Raw genomic sequence first — 9,552 nt, 5'->3', positions numbered from 1 at the left:
GGTCAGACTTGGAGTTCCAGGCAAAGGATATGATAATCCTGAAGGTGTCACCTTGGAAAGGTGTCATCCGATTCAGGAAGCGTGGCAAGTTGGCCCCAAGATACATTGGTCCTTTCAAGGTTATCACCCAGGTGTGCAGGGTAGCATATCGTTTGGAGCTACCTAATAATCTCACTCAGATTCACAACACTTTCACGTCTCTTAGTTGCAGAAGTCTTTGGTTGATGAATATGTAGTGGTTCCATTAGAGGATATCTAAGTGGATGAGCATCTGAATTACATAGAGAGACCGATTGTGATTCTATACTAGAACCCAAAGAATTTGCGGACCAGGGTTGTGGGTCTAATGAAAGTGCAATTGCATCATCGGAAGGGTTCGGAGTGGACATGGCAGCCTAGTGAAGAGATGAGGGATCACTACGCAAAGTTATTTGTAGTGACGGACTTCGGGAATGAAGTCCGATTCATAAGGGGGAGAATTGTAACGCACGGTTTCCAGGTAAAAATATTTTAAAGTTTAATTATTAAAATGTTTGCATTTTGGCCGTTACGCGGGTTGTAACTAGGGAAGTATGTGGGGCATACTTTCATTAAGTTGGACGCGAGATCTTATTGAGTACGCAAGTCGTACTCATGCAGGGTGCAAACCCTAATTTTTAGGGTTTGGACTCTATAAATGTACCATCTCAAAAATACTAAGTAAAATTTTTTGTTTTAAATCAACAAAAATCATCAATCTTCATCTCAGATCCTCAAAGTATATCAAAATAGAAAATATCTATTAGAGTACAATCCAAAACATGTAAAAAGTTGGACACGGGTGGAGCTGGAATCAGGCCAGGCCCTTCGCTTTCGAAATGGAAGTACCTGAAACATAAACTTAAACCGTAAGCACAAAGCTTATTGACTTCGCCAAAATACCACATCACATACAAGTAAAGGGCCCCACCCAAATGAGTATAATGGGCCTCACAATAACTCGCATAATGGGCCCCAACCAATGAGTATAACGGGCCTCTCCCTAACTCCCATAACGTTCCCTGCCCAACATACAAAACATGCAAGTATTACACAAACAACTAGAATCCTACAAGCATAATGTAGTAGGCCGACATTGGTGCCTTCGACCCACGAGTACAGCGGAGAGACTCACCTCAAACTAAAGAGAATAAATTCCGCATCCAAACTGTTGCTTGCAAAATCTCGTTACACTATACATATCTAAAACAACCCTAATTAACAATTAAGGCGATAATAATCTAAGGTCAACGGTCCAATACGTACTTTCACTCCCGAGGGTAAAAAACCATTTTACCCTTCAACGGCTTAACATATCCAAACATACCCTAGCCTAAAATCTTAAAGTTGACCAAAATTGACTTTTGGGGCTACGCCATGTGTACCCTCCTCGACACCATGCGTAGAGGAGTTAACCAAAAAACAGGGTGACTAATTAGTACGTGTTGTGTACTCCAGACTTACGCATGGCATACTCCTCAATTTACCAAACTTCATATTTAAGATTTAATCCATTAAGACCAAATGTCTAACTCACAAAACTCAACCTAAGGAACGTCTTAACTAATAAAGTCGACAACTTGTTGCCTTTGCATGGCTTAAAGAAGCCCAAAAACAAACACTAACCTCCTAACTTCATATTATGAACAACAACTCTTGCATGGATAAACCAAAGCCATCAAGATATGATTTTTATGCATTTGGGAACTCAAAGACATCAAGAAATGCTAACCTAAGATTCTGGAGTAGCTTTTACTCACAAGAATCAACCCATGGGACCAAAATATGCCAAAAACCCTAAGCTAAACTAGATCTAAGAAACGAGTCATAAAGGTGGAGACTTTATACCTTCTGGAAGATGATGAAAAAGAGTAGAATCTAGATCTACGAGCTCCAAGCCAACCAACACTTCTCCAATGAGCTCCTACTTTTTAAATATACACAAAAAATACACCAAATCATTCAAAAGGGCTCAAGAATATCACAAATGGGGCTAGGGTTTTGAGGGGACTGTTTAGAGGATGAAGGTTGAAGATAAGGCCAGCCTCAAGGGAGATAATGAGGTTTTATAAGGTCCAAACCCTAAAAATTAGGGTTTTCACCCTTCATGAGTATGCTCTACGTACTATAGGTACGCCCTGCATACTCAATAAGATCTCGCGTCCAAATTAATAATGTACACTCGATGTACTTCCTTAGTTACGCCTCACATTACAAGAAAGATGCAAAGCTTTAATAATTAAACTTTAAAAGAGTTTTACCTGGGAATCGGGTGTTACAATAAAACCTCATTATCTCCTTTAAGGCCGGCCTTATCTTCAACATCCATCCTCTAAAGTAGTCCCCTCAAAACCCTAGCCCCATTTGTAAGATTCTTAAGCCATTTGAGTGATTTGGTGTGTTTTTGGTGCATATTAAAGAAGAAGGAGCTCATTAGAGAAGTGTTGGTTGGCTTGGAGCTTATTGATTCTACTCTTTTTCATCATCTTCAAGAAGGTATAAAGTCTTAACCTTTATGATTCATTGCTTGGATCTAGTTTAGCTTAGGGTTTTGGCATATTTTGGTCCCATGGATTGATTCTTGTGAGTAAAAGGTACTCCAGAAGCTAAGGTTAGCATTTCTTGATGTTTCTGAGGTCCCTAGTACATAAAAATCATATCTTGAGGGATTTCGTTCAGCCATGCATGAGTGGTTGTTCATAATATGAAGTTACGAGGTTATAGTTTGGTTTTTGGCTTCTTTGAGCCATGCAAAGGCATCAAGTTGTCAACTTTATCAGTTAAGACGTTCCTTTGGTTGAGTTCTGTGAGTTAGCCGTTTGGTCTTAATGGATTAAGTCTTAAAAATAAAGTTTGGTAAATTAAGGAATACGCCCTACGTAAGGCTGGAGTACGCAACATGTACTGATTAGTCACCCCGTTTTCTGGTTAGCTCTTCTACGCATGACGTAGAGGAGGGGTACACATGGCGTAGCCCTAAAATTCAACTTTGGTCAACTTTGAGATTTTAGGGTATATTTGTCGAATCCTAATTCTTCCTACCCTAGGACTAAAATCCGCTCTCTCTCTCTCTCATATATATATATATATATATATATATATATATATATATATATATATATATATATATATATATATATATAAGAGAGAGAGAGGATTTTGGTCCTAGGATAGGAAGAATTAGGACTCGACAATTGTTATTTCCCTAGTTTTTCGTAATCCTTTCATTATAAGCTTCACTTGTTGGACAAGTCTTAACTCACCCATTAACGGTCCAAAATTAAGATAAACCCTATACTATAACAGATACTGGCGAATTTTTTTCTCCTCTTTGTACATGTCCCCCACTACGATGAAAACTTCAATAATTCTTCCATGGATGCGAATTGAACATTAGGGATGTCACACCAACGGAACACCCAATCCCAAACCTGCATAGCCATTGGGCATCGAAGGATCACATGGGATGCATCCTCTTTTGCAGTCCCGCAATATGTGCATATGGGGGAATCCAGTTGAATGCCTCGTTTAAGTAGAGCACATGCGGTTGGTATTCTGTCTAAATTTGTGTAACATCCCCCTCTTGCACGTATCACAATATTGTCTGCTTTGGGCCACTCGGCACAAGGACTTCCACCCATCCTGGTACTACTCCTGCCCGAGCACGTTTAACTGCAGAGTTCTTATGGGATCTGCTGCCCTCACGGCTTTAAAACGCGTTGTGTTAGGGAAGGTATCCACACCCTTATAAGGAATGCTTAGTTCTCCTTCCCAGCCGATGTGGGATCAGATCTAACCCACTTTCACCCCCCCCCCCCATTATAGGGTTCGACGTCCCCGTCGAACACATCGACCCGTGCCCTGGCTCTGATACCATTTGTAACATCCCCCTCTGGCACGTATCACAATATTGTCCGCTTTGGGCCACTCGGCACGAGGACTTCCCAGGGGGTCACCCATCCTGGTACTACTCCCGCCCGAGCACGCTTAACTGCAGAGTTCTTATGGGATCTGCTGCCCTCACGGCTTTAAAACGCGTTGTGACAAGGAAGGTATCCACACCCCTTATAAGGAGTGTTTAGTTCTCCTTCCAAACCGATGTGGGATCAGATCTAACCCACTTTCACCCCACATTAGAGGGTTCGACGTCCTCATTGATAACATCGACCCGTGCCCTGGCTCTGATACCATTTGTAACATCCCCCTCTAGCACGTATCACAATATTGTCCGCTTTGGGCCACACGGCACGAGGACTTCCCAGGGGGTCACCCATCTTCGTACTACTCCCGCCCGAGCACGCTTAACTGCAGAGTTCTTATGGGATCTGCTGCCCTCACGGCTTTAAAACGCGTTGTGACAAGGAAGGTATCCACACCCCTTATAAGGAGTGTGGGAAGGAGAACTAAACATTCCTTATAAGGGGTGTGGATACCTTCCCTAACACAACGCGTTTTAAAGCCGTGAGGGCAATAGATCCCATAAGAACTCTGTAGTTAAGCGTCCTCGGGCGGGAGTAGTACCAGGATGGGTGTCCCCATGGGAAATCCTTGTGCCGAGTGGCCCAAAGCGGACAATATTGTGATACGTGCAAGAGGGGATGTTACAAATGGTATCAGAGCCAGGGCACGGGTCGATGTGTTCGATGGGGACGTCGAACCCTATAATGGGGGGTGAAAGTGGGTTAGATCTGATCCCACATCGGCTTGGAAGGAGAACTAAACACTCCTTATAAGGGGTGTGGATACCTTCCTTGTCACAACGCGTTTTAAAGTCGTGAGGGCAGCAGATCCCATAAGAACTCTGCAGTTAAGCATGCTCGGGCGGGAGTAGTACCAGGATGGGTGACCCCCTGGGAAGTCCTCGTGTCGAGTGGCCCAAAGCGGACAATATTGTGATACGTGCCAGAGGGGGATGTTACAAATGGTATCAGAGCCAGGGCACGGGTCGATGTGTTCGACGGGGACGTCGAACCCTATAATGGGGGGTGAAAGTGGGTTGGATCTGATCCCACATCGGCTGGGAAGGAGAACTAAGCATTCCTTATAAGGGGTGTGGATACCTTCCCTAACACAACGCGTTTTAAAACCGTGAGGGCAGCAGATCCCATAAGAACTCTGCAGTTAAGCGTGCTCGGGCGGGAGTAGTACCAGGATGGGTGACCCCTTGGGAAGTCCTTGTGCCGAGTGGCCCAAAGCGGACAATATTGTGATACGTGCAAGAGGGGGATGTTACAATTTGCCCTCCATATAAAGCATGTCACCTTTAATGGAATCTCATGAATGCATTTTAAGTGAGTCTCCATCGATGGTATGCTCCAGCAATCAATTTTAAATCTGAGAGCATCGACATGAAAAACACCATCACTAGATAAAGTGCACCTCCACTTATCTCTTCCATCCATAAGCTGATAATCACCGACTGTGTTAGTGAGCATGTTAATCTCACTAATCTTATCCACCGTTCTTGGAGTTGATTTCCATTCCCAGTTCATGGTACCATGCTGTAGACGATTACTTATTTTACAATGCTTGTGGCCTTCCAGTTTGTAAGCCTCTGAGAAGGAATCCTTCAGCGTTGAGCCGCCAATCCATTTGTCAAGCCAAAACATAGTCTCATCTCCTGATCCAATTTTCTTTATTATTACTTCATCAATGTCAATTCCAAATTTTTTTAATTCATCTTGCACTCCAGCCACTCGACTCCATACTCCAGGTAGTGTTTTCTTACAGATATGTTGTGCAGGTTTGCCATGAAGATTGTGAATTCCTTTAATAACTTTGCTCCATAAACCTGAGTTGTCTACTTTGAGCCTCCATTTCCATTTCGTAATTAGTGACAGGTTTAGAGCCCTGAGAGACCCCATTCCTAATCCACCAATCTCCTTAGGAGCAGTCACTGATTGCCATGCCACCCAATTGATCCTTTTCTTCTCATCCGTGCCTCCCCAAAGAAATCTTCGTCTTATGTTTTCCAACTTCTTGATAACACCTGTAGGAGCAACAAACAACGAAAAATAAAAGGTGGGTAGGCTTCCCAAAACAGCCTTCGCTAATGTTAGTCGACCCCCGAGGGATAAGGTTTTAGATTTCCATATGTTCAAACGGGATTGGAATTTTTCTATCACCAACATCCAATGTCTTTTGTATTTCATGTTCGCCCCTATAGGTACTCCAAGATACGTGAATGGAAAATCAGACGGTTTACATCCTAGCGGCTCCACCAATCTTGATACTTCCTGCCGATCCACTCCAATTCCAAAGATCCTTGACTTATTAAAGTTTACTTTCAGTCCCGAAGATACATGGAAGCACCTAAGTATTCTTGCAAGGTTTTTAATATTTTCATCACTCCATTCTCCAACAAAAAGGGCATCATCTGCATATAATAGATGTGAGATGCGTACTTCACTATTAGGGACTTGCATCCCTTTGAAGATACCTTTAGCACACGCCTCTTCCATTACAATATGCAGCCCTTCCATCGCTATTAGGAATAAGAATGGAGATAAAGGGTCCCCTTGCCTTATTCCACGTCCCATTCCAAATTCCTTAGTCGGGGACCCGTTAACTAAGACCGATAGTGTTGGGGTTTTTAAGCAGCTTTGTATCCATCTCCTCCATTTTTCACCAAACCCCAGTTGCATTTGTATGTGATCCAAGTATTCCCAATTGACCGAGTCGAAGGCTTTATTAAATTCTACCTTAAATAGTAGCATCTTTTCATTCGCTTTTTTTCCCATGAGTACATTTCATTGACGATTAAGGGTCCTTCAAGAATATTCCGACCTTCAAGGAATGTCGATTGTACATCTCCTATACATCCACCAATTACCCTTTTTAACCTACTAGATAGTAGTTTTGCAATGATCTTGTACATGCAACCAATGAGGCTTATCGGCCGGTAGTCCCCAACTGAGAGCAAGTCCTTCATCTTCGGGATAAGGGTAATGAATGAAGCATTACATCCCCTGTTGATGTCTCCGTGTCTTTCAAAGTGTTTGACCACGTTCACTATGTCGTGCTTCATTATCTCCCAATGTTGTTTTATAAGTTTGAAGGAGAATCCATCAGGGCCTAGGCTTTTTTCATTTCCACATGCCCAAATTGCCTCTTTTATTTCTTCAATTGTGATCGGGACTTCAATACTTGAGCTTGCCAGTGGGTCTAAGGTGGTGAACCGGGAGCTAAAGAACTTTGGTCTGGACGGCCACCTTTCTCGGAATTTCTCTTGATAGAATCTGAAAATCTCATATTTAATTGCTTCTGGTTCAGTAATCCATTGGTTGTCAACAAGCAATCCTACAATCCTATTCTTTCTCTTTTTGTTATTTACAAAACCATGAAAGAAGGCTGAATTTTCATCTCCATCAGTTACCTACTTAATCTTAGCCCTTTGTTTAATATCTTCAACCAAGAACCTCTCCATTTTTGCTATTTTTTGAAAGCCGGACCTCCTTTCACTTATCTCCTCTTCCGAAAGCATTCGCTCTTCTGCTATCAGGTCAATCTCATGAACTATTCTTTTTGTTTCCTGTAATTCTACCACTTCCTTAGGTTGATCTGTAGCTCTCCATATTTTTATCCCATTTTTTAGATACTTCAATTTCGCCATCATGTACATATCTGGTACACCGTACCCTTTAAATTCACCCCAGGCCTTTTTAACGACCGCGTCAAAACCTTCTCGATCGAGCCAAGAATTGAATAACCGGAATGGGGTTTTCCCAAAATCCGGGGAGGAAGTTTGGAATATTATTGGGCTATGATCTGATAACTCTCTTGGGAGAGTAGTGGCTGAGGTAGACGGGAAGACATTGATAAAGTTACTACATACCAGGAATCTATCGTGTTTGCTAGGCTTTATATCAGTCTGGCAAAAGTAAACCTTGAATTAATAAAAATATATTATTAATTATTATATACACTCTTTTAATTAATTCTTTTATCTAATAATTCACTATTCATTTTTTATTTTAAGTTGATGAGTTATAAATTTTATCAAATACATGATTATTATTTATTCTAGATTTTTTAAGGATTTAACCCTTGACCCCACAGTCTCACATAGACGTATAGTTAATTTGTTTTTTCTTTGTGTACAACTTCCAACAAGCTCCCATTTGTGTAAGAAATAAATCATCTAATTGTACAAACATTGCTAAGTGTCTAACAACACGTTATTGATGTCAATCATGTGTGAGTTCGTTTCATCCATAAATCTTCTATAAACAATTAACTGAAGAATATGTTGTTTTCTCCAAATTTTGCTTCGGCCTAATGTTATGGAGCACGAAGCATCTATTTAAATCACTTGGTTCCTCATCAAGGTTTTAATGGTTTCTAAATTCGGAGAACAGAATAACAGACTTATACTTAACCAATATGAGCATGACCATACACTTCAACTTATTTGATTCTATCGAAAACACCCAATCACACATTACACTCTAGAATCTTGGAGGAACAAATCCTTATTTTGGCTATATGGCATATTTATGAATTTCATGCTATGTTATCTGATAATAACCTTTATAATTGTTATGTTACAAGTCAAAGTTTGAGGTACTTCTAAGAATTACACTACAATCATTTAGAGATCTACATATATTTCTGGCTGAAGTTTAATAGAAACTTAACATATCCATCTCAAGGTTCACTCAATGACATTGATCCATGAAGTGAAATCCCAAGTAGGTCAGTGCAATATTCAATTAAATAAATACATGTGAACTTTTTGGATCTTCATTTGGATACATTCATCCATAGATGTCTAAAAAACCTTCATTCCCTATACTTTATATATATGTTCTATTCTTTAAAGGATTATTTGATTACAGATCATTAGGTAGGCAAAAAACTTCCTCGCTTTACATTCCTAATACTTTTTCTATTTGGGTCTCTTAATGATTGTTTGGTTACGAATCATTGCCATTCGAGAAGTTGGATGTGTGGGTGGCACAAACAAATTCAATCTTGGAGGGATGAAATGGACAAGTAAAATCTAATTTAGTGTTTGGATGGCTTTAAGTTTTCAAATTTCGTCAAAAAATGAACTTGATATATCTAGTTGGGTTTATTTTCCAAGTGCTCATTTTAAGGAAATTGTTGGACAACAAATTGTCAAGTTTGATTGAAAGAGATATCTGATGGAACAAATTAGCCGCATAGGGTTAATATCCTTAGTGGTGTATTGTATAGGATCATATTCAAACTAGGAAAATTTTGGATAGGTGCCACATTAATCTTCTATTTATGTTTTATCCTATTTGTGATACTAAAACCTCTAATCTTCTCTTCATCAATTGCAATCTTGACAACGAGTTGTGAGAAAAATCATTAGATGGTGGGAGATTAAGCCATTATAATCTTTTATTATTCATGATTGTTCGAAGATGGTGGATTATTTTGTCGGCATGGAAAAAATTAAGACATGTTTTGATGTAGTTACCTCAACATTATTTATTTCTTGTTGTGAAAGAAAACGGAAAAAACCAAAGAAAATGACACAGAGGATTAACTTGGATTAGTCGATTT

The 9,552-nt window shown here is 40.3% G+C and overlaps 1 pseudogene; it reads left to right on the top strand.

Moving 5' to 3' along the window:
* The first annotated feature begins 4,775 nt into the window (after positions 1-4,775).
* Positions 4,776-4,893, top strand: LOC111912172 (5S ribosomal RNA; annotated as a pseudogene).
* Positions 4,894-9,552: the final 4,659 nt, after the last annotated feature.

The sequence above is a fragment of the Lactuca sativa genome, chromosome 2 (assembly GCF_002870075.4).
Source record: "Lactuca sativa cultivar Salinas chromosome 2, Lsat_Salinas_v11, whole genome shotgun sequence".
Taxonomy (NCBI): Eukaryota; Viridiplantae; Streptophyta; class Magnoliopsida; order Asterales; family Asteraceae; genus Lactuca; species Lactuca sativa.
The sequence above is the reverse complement of the archived record's forward strand: the minus strand, read 5'-3'. Positions and strand labels throughout refer to the sequence as shown.